Source organism: Macaca fascicularis, chromosome 8 (assembly GCF_037993035.2).
Source record: "Macaca fascicularis isolate 582-1 chromosome 8, T2T-MFA8v1.1".
NCBI classification, from domain to species: Eukaryota; Metazoa; Chordata; class Mammalia; order Primates; family Cercopithecidae; genus Macaca; species Macaca fascicularis.
In genome coordinates, this window is record NC_088382.1 from 108,949,132 (window position 1) to 108,961,526 (window position 12,395).

The 12,395-nt window shown below is 35.7% G+C and overlaps 1 protein-coding gene and 1 pseudogene across 35 annotated transcripts in view; one reads left to right on the top strand and one right to left on the bottom strand.

The window, feature by feature from the left end:
- Window positions 1–12,395, top strand: part of VPS13B (vacuolar protein sorting 13 homolog B) — an 857,597-nt gene that overhangs the window by 306,804 nt on the left and 538,398 nt on the right. The window lies entirely within an intron of this gene.
- LOC102134269 (MSL complex subunit 3 pseudogene) lies at window positions 5,284–6,338 on the bottom strand (annotated as a pseudogene).

Genomic DNA, 12,395 nt, shown 5'->3' on the forward strand with positions numbered 1-12,395 from the left:
GACAAGAAATTGTATTTGAAGTTCAACATTGTAACTACATAAGGATAACTTTAGTAATTTAAGATAAAGGAATACTTACCACAGTTATAGTGTACATTCTGTTTTGTTCAAGGGATTTTAAAAAAATTTATCTCAAAATCATTTTTTTCAGAAATTTGAGTATCTTTGTAACAACATTTTGGCTGCTCCAGCAACATATATTAGAATTGAGCTTTGTTTTTATTTATCGTAGAAAATTATGAATTTAATGGGGTTTCTTATATTGATAAATTAAGTAGAAATTTGGCCAGTCTTATGTTCTGACATCCAAAACTATTTTAGGTGAACTTAGTGTAAAGACTCATTGGATCATTTAAACAATAGACTGTGACTTACATTTTTTCAGTATTTGTCTTGTGGTTCATAAACAAAATGGCTAAATAGTAAACCTGAGATAATTGGATTAAATGATTATTTTTAACAAGTCTCAAGTATTTGCAAGGAAATAGAAAAATCAGGAATTAATGTTAAGATTTATAGTTACTATATTAATCTTTTCATATATGGCCACTTTATGGAAGTAAGAGAACAGTTAATTTTTTTTTGTTCAATCAGTTCAAGTGTTTTAGATCAAATAAAATATTATTTTATATATTCTAAAGAGTTAATTCAGTACATTCTCTGAGTGTCCCAAGTGGTACAGTGTGGAAAGGATGTTTACAGTAATTTACTTGTAAAGTCAGTGTTACACTTACTCTGAATCCTCAGTTCAGTGCTTTATGTACAGTCATAGGCTATTCTTCAGAACATCCTTAAAAGCACAGTACAGAAAACAAGATAAAAGTTTAAGATTAAGAGACTTTATTCATTTTCTTCCTGACTCTCCCTAATAAAATTTCTTCTAAATTTCCCATATGAATTCTAAACTTTTAAAATATCAGGCTTCTAATAACACTTTCTTGTCTATTTATTTATGTTGAAATTCTATTGGTATTGCATTAATCTCATGTTGATAGGAAAGGAAAAAGAGTTGGCTCACATGTTTTCTTGTAGCAGGGTGGTCAAATATAATAGTGTTGCTTATTTTTCTTAATGATGAAGTAGAAAAATGATTCCAAGGCCTACTTAGAGAAGAGCTTAGACTTCAGATAGTGCTTTATCTACATGAGGGAATAATCATAATTCTTCAGACATGTAAGTATCAGAAATCTTTTTAAATAATAGTACTTTGTCTATTTAAATAGTATTAGGTTAGTGGCAGCTTTGTAATGAGAGTTTGAATTTTTGTAGAGTTTATGTATTTTAGACTAGAATCTGACATTTAGAAATGTAACATTATTCTTACGTTTTAAAACTATTTTTATCTGAAGGGGGTCAGGGACATGTAAAATTAATGCCCAGGAGATCTGTTTTTGGAGAAAGATGTGCATGAAAAGTAAAGGCCACATGTATGGTTATTTTTAAACTTTACTTTCTTTTAATTAAACATTTTCTTTTGAGATAATTATGTAGATTCACATGCAGTTGTGTGAAATAATACAGAAAGATCCTATGTATCTTCTTCTCTGTTTTCCTTAATGATAACATCTCACAAAACTATAATGTAATACCCCAACCAGGATACTGACATTGATACAATTCATAGATCTTGTTCAGATTTCCCCTGCTTTACTGGTATTCATTTGGGTTTGTATGTATTTAATTGTATGTAGTTTTTATCACATATGTAGATTTATGTACCTACCACCATAGTCAAGATACAGAATAGTTTTATGACTTTCAGAATCCCTCGTGTTACCCTTTTATGTCCACATCTACTTTCCTTCTCCTTCCTCCCCACCATCCACTCTAACCCCAAGTCTTAACCCCTGGCATCTACTAATATCTCTATGTCTCCAATTTTGTCATTTCAAGAATGTTATGTAAATAGTCATGTAATATATAATCTTTCTGGGATTGGCTTTTTTCACTCAGAATAATTCTCTGGATGTATATATGTATGTATCAGTGTCTAATGTTTCACACTATGTTTTTGAAATCATTTGTCTTGTGTATATCAGTAGTTTATCGTTTTTGATTACCAAATAATATTCCATTGTATGGATACAGTACAGTTTACTACTTCATTCTACTGTTGATGAACTTTTATATTGTTTCTATTTTGTAGTTATTGTGTTTAAACCTGCTATAACATTCTTTTACAAGCCTTTTGTGGACATATATTGTCATTTCTATTGCATACATATTTAGAAGTGGAATTGTTATTATAAGGTAGGTGTATGTGTAACTTTATAAAAAACTATTAGACCTTTTTTCCAAGTAGTTATATGACTTAACACTCCCACCAACAATGTGTGTTACAATGAGAATTACATTGTTCCATTCATATCTTTGCGAATATTAGGTGTAGTCATTTTATGTTTTACTAAGCTTGAAATGATATCTCATTCTTGTTTTAATTTGTGTTTCTCAGTAACTAATAATAATCATCTTTTCATCCTTTTGGCATTTCAGATACCTTCCTTTGTGAAGTGTCTTAAAAGACTTGAAGGTCTTTTGCCCATTTTATGTTAATGGTTTGTCTTTAATTGAATTGTAAGACTTCCTTATGTATTCTGAATACAAGTCAGCTATATGTGTGGATAATATATTTTCTTAGTCTTTTCCTTGTTTTTTCTTTTTCGTAACAATGTCTTACAAAGAATAAAATTTTAAAACCTTAGTAAAGTCACATTTGTCAATTTTTTAATTATTTGTGCTTTTATGATTAGTGCTTTTTGTGACTTCTCTAAGAAATCCAGGATATCCTTCTATATTTTCCTCTAAAAGCCTTATAGTTTAGCTTTTACTTTTAATTCTATGATTCAAAAAATCAACTTTTATGAATAGTTGCGAGGTAGAGATCAAGTTTTTGGATTTTTTTCTCATTTGTTTGTCCAGCTATTAAAGCATCATGTGTTGAAAAGACTCCCCATTCAGTGCCCTGGCATGTTTGTTGAAAATCAATAGACAACATATGCATTATTTTATTTCTGGAATTCTATTCTGGTTTTTAAATCTGTTTGTCCATGGTCATGCCAGTTACCATGGTCTTGTTTGCTGTGGCTATATACTGAATCTTTGAATCAGGTCATATGAGTACTCTAACTTTGCTATTTAAAAAGATTATATAAACTACTATATGTTTTTTGTTTTCTCTATTTATTTTGTTATCAACTGGTCAGTTTCTATTAAAAACACTTGTTAGAATTTTGATTGGGATATCATTGAATTTGTAGATAATCTTGAGGAACAAAATGGACATTTTGACAATATTGAGTCTTTAATCCTTGAACATAGTGTATCTCATCATTTTTTTAGGTCTTTTTCTCATGAGGTTTTTGTACTTATTTCTTGCATACTATATTCCATTTTCTTTTTCTGTAATCTGTTAGGGTACCCACAGAATATTTTTCTACAAGGATATATTTGTATTTCAAAATATATATAAATATACTTACTAAGAAAATAAGATTTGAGTTCTAAGAATTGACAGTATTGACAGTATGTGATTCACATGTTAAAGCCTATTCTAAGCACATTATATTTAATTTTAGCTTTTATTTTTCCTGGCATATAAAAATGGATTCAATGTTAATGAAAACAATGTCAAATTATTTTGTTACCTTATGTTGCTTATACACGGAAGCATTATTTTGAAATTCAGTGCCTCTCAATCCTTTATATGTTGCAGAATGTTATCGTTTTGAAGCTTGGGCATTCTTATAATTTTTATTAATTAACAGAGGTTGTTTCCATGATAAAATTTTAGCATCTTTGATTAATAATGAGGTCCACTACAGGAAGACATGTATTCTCCCACTCTGTCTGTGGTAGATTAGTGGTTATTTCTTTTCCTTTTTATTATGAGATATGTCACATATGCAAATAGAGAATAATATAATGAGTATCTCAGATCAAAAAGAAAGGCAATTTTTAAATTTCCTCATGATGTTCTTTCTCCTGTTTCACCATATCAGAGCTGGACACTATTCTAAAGTTAATGATTATTATTCCTGTGCCTGTAAATACTTTTAGTATATATATATCATTTTAAAAATATTTAAGTTTCATATTGTTTTGCATGTTTTGGTTTGTTTGCTATCTGTATTCTTTTGAACATTCATTCAATATTAAGTTTGGAAGAGTTTTTGTATTAGGTCGTTCTTGCATTGCTATGAAGAAATACCTGAGACTGGGTAACTTGTAAAGAATAGAGGTTTGACTGGCTCACAGTAGGCTGTACAGGAACATGATGCTGGCATCTGGTTGACTTCTAGGGAGGCCTCAGGAAGCTTAAAATTGTGGGGGAAGGTGGAGGCGGAGTAGGAGCAAGAGAGAATGCAGAGGGAGTGCTATGTACTTTTAAACAACCAGATCTCATGAGAACTCACTAATTATTGTGAGGACAGTACACAGGGGGATGGCACTAAACCATTCATGAGAAATCGATCCCATGATCCAGTCACCTCCCACCAGGCCCCACCTCCAACATTGGAGATTACAGTTTGATACCAGATTTGGTGGAGACACAGATCTAAACCACGTCAGTTTTTTTTGTTTTTTTTTTTCCAGTTTTTTTCAAATAAGACAGGCTGTATTTAGGTTGCTAAAAGTAATGTTTTACAGAAAGGGAACCATAACATTGCACAACAAAGTATGCTGTAAAATCTCAAACAAGAAAGGCAGTGCTTTCTTTAGGTCACCAAAAATCATGTTTCACTGTTAGAAGCAAATGTATAACTGCATTTTCCCCCCCTTCAATAACAATTCTCTCTATAATACTTTCAGACTACTTTGTGGTTTCCAAATACAAACTAAAATTTGTTGGACAGAGTTGCTCAGTCTCATCAATAGAATAAAAATAATTTGCAAAAAAAATTCTGTTTAATGCCAACAAATAACAACATATTGTGGTTTCTGCTTACTAACTCCAACATCTAGTGAAATGGCCTAACCTATGTATACTTTCATGAACATTTCACTGTGAACACAGTTGCCCTTTTTTTCTGCCATCACAGATAGCCTCCTTAGTAGCAAGTATCTTGTCAGAACAGTATCAGACACCCAGGAAGTAATTCCTAACAGAATAACTGCAGTTATGTGGGCAACTCAAACAACAGGGCCCACCTCTGCCAGAGTCCCCACGTGGGTGTTACTTTTGTGCTCTGGGTAAATAAGACCCACTGCCTTGTTGGTTGGAACAGTTGGAACCCAGAGTGCAAAGCTAGATGGAGGAGTTATTGTTACAGACTCACGAACACTTTAATAAATTGCCGGGGGTTTCTAGGTGCTGTAATATGTCTCACAGACAGCAACATAAGCCAACTCTGGGAAGAAGTCATCATGGTATTCTGCCAAAAATTGTAGAAAAGATCAGAGTGTTTCAATAAAGCCTTCAGATTCTTCTCAGACTAGGACATCTTTCCAAGGATTTCTGGAAGTTTTACCAAAAGTCACAGCAAATGTTGTGCCCCGTAAATGTGAAGGGGGTGGAGGTGGCTGGTCACCTGGGTGGTAATTATCAGGCACAAACTTCCATGAGAGGACTTCATTTATTTAGTTAGTTCTTTTCCCTTCAAAACCAGTAAACGCAGCACTTTCTTCCTTGCTAGGAGGCAGAGGTTGAAGATGATGCACAGGTGTTTTCTTCTCCAGGTTCAGGAGCAGCCTGGAGCATGCTGGTCGATGTGGCCTGCTGCTGGCACTTGGGTGAGGTGACGCCTGCTCTCAGCCAGCCTGTTGCAGTTGGTGATGTGGCATGTGGACCGCCTCACAGCCTGCAATGCTTCCGGCTTGGCTTTGTGCCTTTTGTGGGTGTCTGGTTCAGCTGTGGTTGTCTGACTCTCTGTGGACCGTGGTGTGGATGGATTCAACAAAGGTGGGCTGGGAGAGAGCTCCCCCTGGTTCCTTTTATTGTCTGTGATGCTTTCCTTAATTGAAAGAAAACACTTAGATGAAGTCACCTTTTTATACCGAGCTTATTCTCATGGATAGATTATAACTGATGGGGTAGTGTAATCAAAGGTTATTCTTAACCCATCCACCATCTCCTTACAAAGGTCAGCATTCTTTTCTGCTGGGATATAATGCACCTTCATGTTGGCGTGCTGCATAGTGTAATGGTGGCAAGGCCTCTCATTGGCTGAAAAAGCTGTATTGATAGCAAAATGCTTCTCGTAGGACTCCAAAATCATTATGATGTTGGTCTGTCATGGAAGTTTCATTAACTGTTTCCTTCTGTTAATGTAGTAACGATCACCCTGAAGCTGCTCGTTTAGAATTTCAGGGATTTCTATAGTTATTATTCTTTCTTCCATTTCCCTTTCTGTTCTTGCACTTGTCTCTTCTTCAATAACACTTTCTTCACTTATTTTTCATCCTTGTTTTCACTACTGTTGGAGAACTGCTTATTGAATTTTCAGCATTTTCATCTTTGTCTTCAACTGGGAGGCTTTTTTAGATAGAGTCGATGCCAGACAGACTTCCTTCTTCCTGTGCCTCTCAGGTGAGCTGCAGCTTTTCTTGCCAATTCATGCTGTCATCCTTGATTTGCACCTGTATTACAGTGCACATGATCTTTGGCTGCCCATCTATCACAGCTTCCGTTCCAACTATTAAAATGTATTAGATATTCTGGGATCTTTCTGTCTGTTTTGCCTTTCCCATCAATAACATCAGCAATCTGGGTCGAACCCCCAGGCGTCCCACCGGAGCCCATGTGGCACTGGGCCGCACAGGAGGAGAAAACATTTAACACAAAACAGAGATCATAGTCAAGAGGCCTTCTCTACTGGCTTCAGGGCCAAACCACAGCCTGGCCTGGACAGCGCAGACATGAGGCTCCCGACTGGTGTTGGGAGAGTTTTCTTTTTTGAGTTCTATAATTCTTAATTCAGGTACTTAATTGCTATATAGTAATTCCAGTTTTATTAATACAATGTACTGCAATTTATTTTTATTGCTGATGATTTATTTTTAGAATTTGGTAAAACAATTTTGGATTGTATACTCTTATTTTAAAAATTACTATTATTTTTTATTGGCAAATCATAATTGTATACATATATGGGGCACAGAGTGATGTCTTGATATTTGTATACAATGTGGCATGATTAAATCAAGACAGTTAACATATCTGTCATCTCATTTACTTATCCTTTTTCACAGTGAGACATTTGAAATTTACTCTCTTCATTATTTTGAAATACATAATACATTATTAATTGACGTTAGTCACTTTACTGTACAATAGATCTCAACACTTATGCCTCCTCTCTGTCTGAAGCTTCGTACTCTTTGATCAAGAATTTCCATTCCCTCTCTTCACATCTTTCTAGCCTCTGGTAGCCATCATTCTGTGCTACTTCTACAAGTTCAACTATTTTAGATTTCACATACATGTGAGATCATATGGTGTATCTTTCTGTGCCTGGCTTATTTCACTTAGTATAATGTCCTCCAGGTTCATCTATGTTGTTGCAAAATAACAAATTTTTATTTCTTTTTTAAGGCTGAATAGTAGTCTATTGTGTATATATACTGCATTAAAAAAAAATCAGTTTATCTGTTGATGGCCACTTAGGCTGATACCATATCTTGTCTATTGTGAATAGTGCTGCAGTGAACATGGCAGTGCAGATATCCCTTTGACATTTGTTTCATTTCCTTTGGTTATTTACCCAGAAGTGGGATTACTGAGCCATATAGTAATTTTAGTTTTTTGAGGAACCTCCAAACCGTTTTCCATAATGGCTGTATTAATTTACACCTCTAGCAACTATGTAAAAGATTTCCCTTTTCTCTGCATTGTCACCAATACCTGTCATCTTTCATCTTCCTGATAAAGGCCTTTCTAATGGGTATTAGGTGACTTCTCATTGTGGTTTTAGTTTGCATTTCTCTATTGATTAGTGATGCTGAGCATTTTGTTCATATACCTATTTGCCTTTTGCAGGCCTTCTTTTGAGAGACACAAATGGCAAATGTTCAGGTTTATTGGCTTTCTTTCTTTCTTTCTTTCTTTCTTTCTTTCTTTCTTTCTTTCTTTCTTTCTTTCTTTTTCTTTCTTTCTTTCTTTCTTTTTCTTTCTTTCTCTCTCTCTCTTTCTCTCTCCCTTCCTTCCTTCCTTCCTTCCTTCCTTCCTTCCTTCCTTCCTTCCTTCCTTCCTTCCTTCCTTCCTTCCTTCCTTCCTTCCTTTCTTTCTCTCTCTCTCTCTCTCTTTCTTTCTTTCTCTCTTTCTCTCTCTCTCTTTCTTTCCTTTCTTTCCTTCTTTCTTCTTGTCTCTTTCCTCTGTTGCCAGACTGCAGTGCAGTGACACAATCTTGCTCACTGCAGCCTCCACCTCCCAGGTTCAAGCTATTTTCCTGCCTCAGCCTCCGGAGTAGCTGAGGCCACTGGGTATGGCGTGCACCACCATACTCAGCTAATTTTTGTATTTTTAGTAGAGACAGGGTTTCACCACGTTGGCCAGGGTGGTCTTGATTTCTTGACCTCGTGATTCACCCGCCTTGGACTCCCAAAGTGCTGGGATTACAGGCGTGAGCCACTGTGCCTGGCCTGTTGCCCATTTTTCAGTTAGGTTGTTTTCTTGCTATTGAGTTGAGTTCTTTATATATTACCCCTTATCAGATATATGCTTTGCAAAATTTTTTTTTCATTTTGTGGGCTTGCTTCACTTTGTTAATTGCTTCCTTGGCTGTGCTTTTAAGGTCGATGCCATCCATTTGTCTATTTTTGTGGTTGTTATTACCTGTGCTTTAAGTTGCAGAATACAAAATCAACATACAAAATTAGTAGCATTTCTGTGTACTAATAACAAACTATCTGAAAAGGAAATTAAGAAATGTATTCAATTTACAATAGCAAGAACAACAACAACAAAAATGTAAGTATAAATTAAACCCAGACAATGAAATGTTTTTTCAATCATTTTAAATTGTAAAACCATTCTGAAGACTATAAAACACTGATGAAAGAAATGGAAGAAAACATACATTAATATAAAGATGTCCTGTGTTTATGGATTGAAAGAATCAATATTGTGAAAACATACGTACTATCCAAAACGATTTACAGATTCAGTGCAATCCCTATCAGAAGTCCAATGTCGTTTATCACAGAAATAGAAAAAAAAATTCTTAAATTCTTATGAACCCACAAAAGACTCCAAATAGCCAAAACGGTCTTGACCAAAAAGAACAAAATGATGATATCCAACTATCTGATTTCAAAACATATAAAGCTATTGTTACCAAAACAGGATGATACTGGTATAAAAATAAACACATTGATCAAGTTAGAAGGCCCAGAAACAAACCCACTCATTTATAGTCAATGGATTTTCAACAGAGGTGCCGAAAATGCGTAATGAGGAAAGGATAGTCTCTTCATTAAACAGTACTGGAAAAACTGGCTGTGCACATGCACAAAAATGAAATTGGATCCTTATCTCAAACCATAACAAAAATCAAGTCAAAAATGGATTAAAGGAATATAAAACCTGAAACTGTAGAACTACTAGGAGAAAACATAGGGGAAAGCGCCACAGTGTTAGTCTAGACAAAGTATATTGTTTCCTTATTTATGTGTTTTCAAATTTATCCTGTTCTATACTTAGGTTGAAATTGCTGAGTTATAGGTAGGTATGCCTTTTACTTTATTGGATATTGCCAAATTACTCTAAAGTAGCTGTACCACATTATATTTCCTTTAGAAGAGCAAGAGACTTCTCATTACTTCATATTACATCCTCACCCATATTTGTATTGTCAGACTTTTATGGATTTTTACTGATCTGAATGTTATGTCATTGCAGGTTTATTTTGCCTTTCCCTGGTTATTATTGAAATGGTTATTATTGAATTAGAACTTTTTTTTTTTCAGGTTACTCAGTTGTTCCTCTTTTTTTCTAGTGAGTTTTTTCTCCTCATTGGTTTGTACAATTTTTTTATATTGTGGATTCTAATTCTTCCCAATTATATGTGTGACTTGCTTTCCAATTTTTTACATGAGTTTTGATGCATGGGAAATTTCAGTATTAAAGTAGTCAGATTTATCTATTTTTTCTTTTATGGTTTGTGTTTTGTGTGGCTTGTTGAAAAAATCTTTTTCTACTTTGAAATTTTAAAGATCCTCTGCATATTTAAAAAATATTTTCCAGTTTTCCTCTTATCATTTAGGAATTGAGTCTCGCCCACCTCATTCTTTGGTGTTAGTTAGGGATCCATCTTTTCCTTGTATGGATAACTAGTTCTCCTTGTACCATTTCTTGAATAGTTTATCTTTTCTCCTTAACCTACAAAGCCATCACTGCTATAGTATGCAATGCTAGGTATGCAATACTATAGTGTGCTAGGTATGCATTGCTCTGTTTCTGAGCTCTTTAGTCTGCTTCCTTTTCTGTTTCCTTATTTTTATACCAATGTCTTAATTACTGAAGTGTTATAGTTCTTGGTATCTGCTAGAGCAAATCTGCCCACCTTAACCTCCTTTTTCAAAATCAAGGGCTGGCAAACTATTTCTATAAGGACCACATAGGAACTATTTTAGGCTTTGTAGGCCATACAGCCTTTATTGCACCTACTGAATTCTGTCATTGTAGTGCAACACCACCCATGGGCTGTATAAAGGAATGAGTTTGGTTGTATTTTGTGTAACTTTCACATATACACATTATTATATATTTTTTCTTTTTAAAAAAATTATTTAAAATTGTAAAACCATTGTTTGTGAACCATATAAAACAGCCAGTAGAACTTAATTTATTGACTTTTACTTAAAATTATCTGTGCTATTTTTTTATGCCCCTTTTCTTATATACACTTTTTGTGAAGTTCAGCTTCTGATTTTCCCTACATGAGCAAAAGGTTATTTAAAATCCTTCAGTCGTCAGTGAAATGATGAGGCAGGAGAAAAAGTTCTTTAGGTAATAGTCTTGTCATCAAAAAAAAATACAGTTGCATGGAGCTGCTCAAGATCTGAGTCAAACTGAAAAAAGGAAGATAAGGGGCTGAAAATTATTTTAAGAACCCCTCCAACCATGAGTTATTCTTCAGGTCAAGGGAGGGGAGGGCAGGGTAAAGTGTCTAGCCATGCCATCTTAGAGCAGAAAGCCATAGCTGGATCAGATCCAATTCTCATGACACACAAGGAACTACACTTGTGACACCTGAGCTGGATTCAGATAGCAGATTGGGCAGGCAGGTGGGCAGGCAGAGCAGTGGCTAGATGAGCATGGAGCCCAGTACTACAGCTCCATCATCCTGTTCAGAGTACTGTCAGCATGGAACCATTGAATCAGGGTCTTGTAGAAGTTTGTGGTTCAGAAGGATGGTTTCCTGAATCCTCTTGGAGTTCTTGATGGTACATTTGAGGGGCTCACCAGGGCAAAGCCTTTCTAGCCTTGGATGATGAGATTACACACAGGGTAGATCTTGTAGTTTGTCATGTCAGTAAAGGTAAGGGGCAACAGGCTGGCTTCTTGAAATTGGTTTCCTGGATCCTGGTGAAGCTCTTGATGATGATGCCCTGTCTCCCAAGGCGGCAGAGTTCTAGTGCTGTATGCTCCCAGCTTGCCATGGCTCTCATCTCTGATAACCATCCATCTGATGGCATGTTTCTTACAGTAGTGGGCATTCTCCTGGTGACAGCCTTACCAAGGAGTTGGCATTTATTGTTTTCAGTGTTTATGGCACCAATAAACAGGTTATTGGAGATGTTGTACTGGTGCCTCAATAACTTGAGCCATATGCCAACAATCAAAATATAGTCAGTGGTATACTTCCTTTTCATTTTTGTAAGGATATGTGAATCTCTAGGCCATCCAGGTCTTTGCCATCCCACTTGTCAAAAGGCTCCAGGAGCTGCAGGCACTTGTTGGGTGTGCTCATATCCACCCTCTGCCTACTGATATCCTTGTGGTGGAGGTGCTGGTAGGTGTCCTTCCTGGGGTCAACTCTGCTTAGGGAAGCTCATCTGCATCTGGAGCCTCCAATTTGTACTTCTTGCTGTACATGGTTGTCAGTAAGTAAATCTCTTGGTTGAAGTTGATGGTGCCAGAAATGGCTAGGGCTTGAGGATCTCTGGAGACATGATGAAGGCGTGGGCCTCAGGTTTGCTTTATTGTGGCCTGTCAAGTTCCTCTTGTAGGAGGTAAGGATTGCATTTTTCTTCATCTTTATTATGTCCTTCCTGTTCCACTGGCCAATGCAGGGGTCACAAACAGTGGCCAGGACAATGCCTACTATATCCTATAGGATCTGTGAATAACTCTTATGCTCAATATTGGTGTAGATCTGCTGAGATCCCAGTGCTGTGGTGAACTGTGACTTGCACTTGAGCCCATGAGCTAGCACTTGCTTGGCCATAGCTGTTGA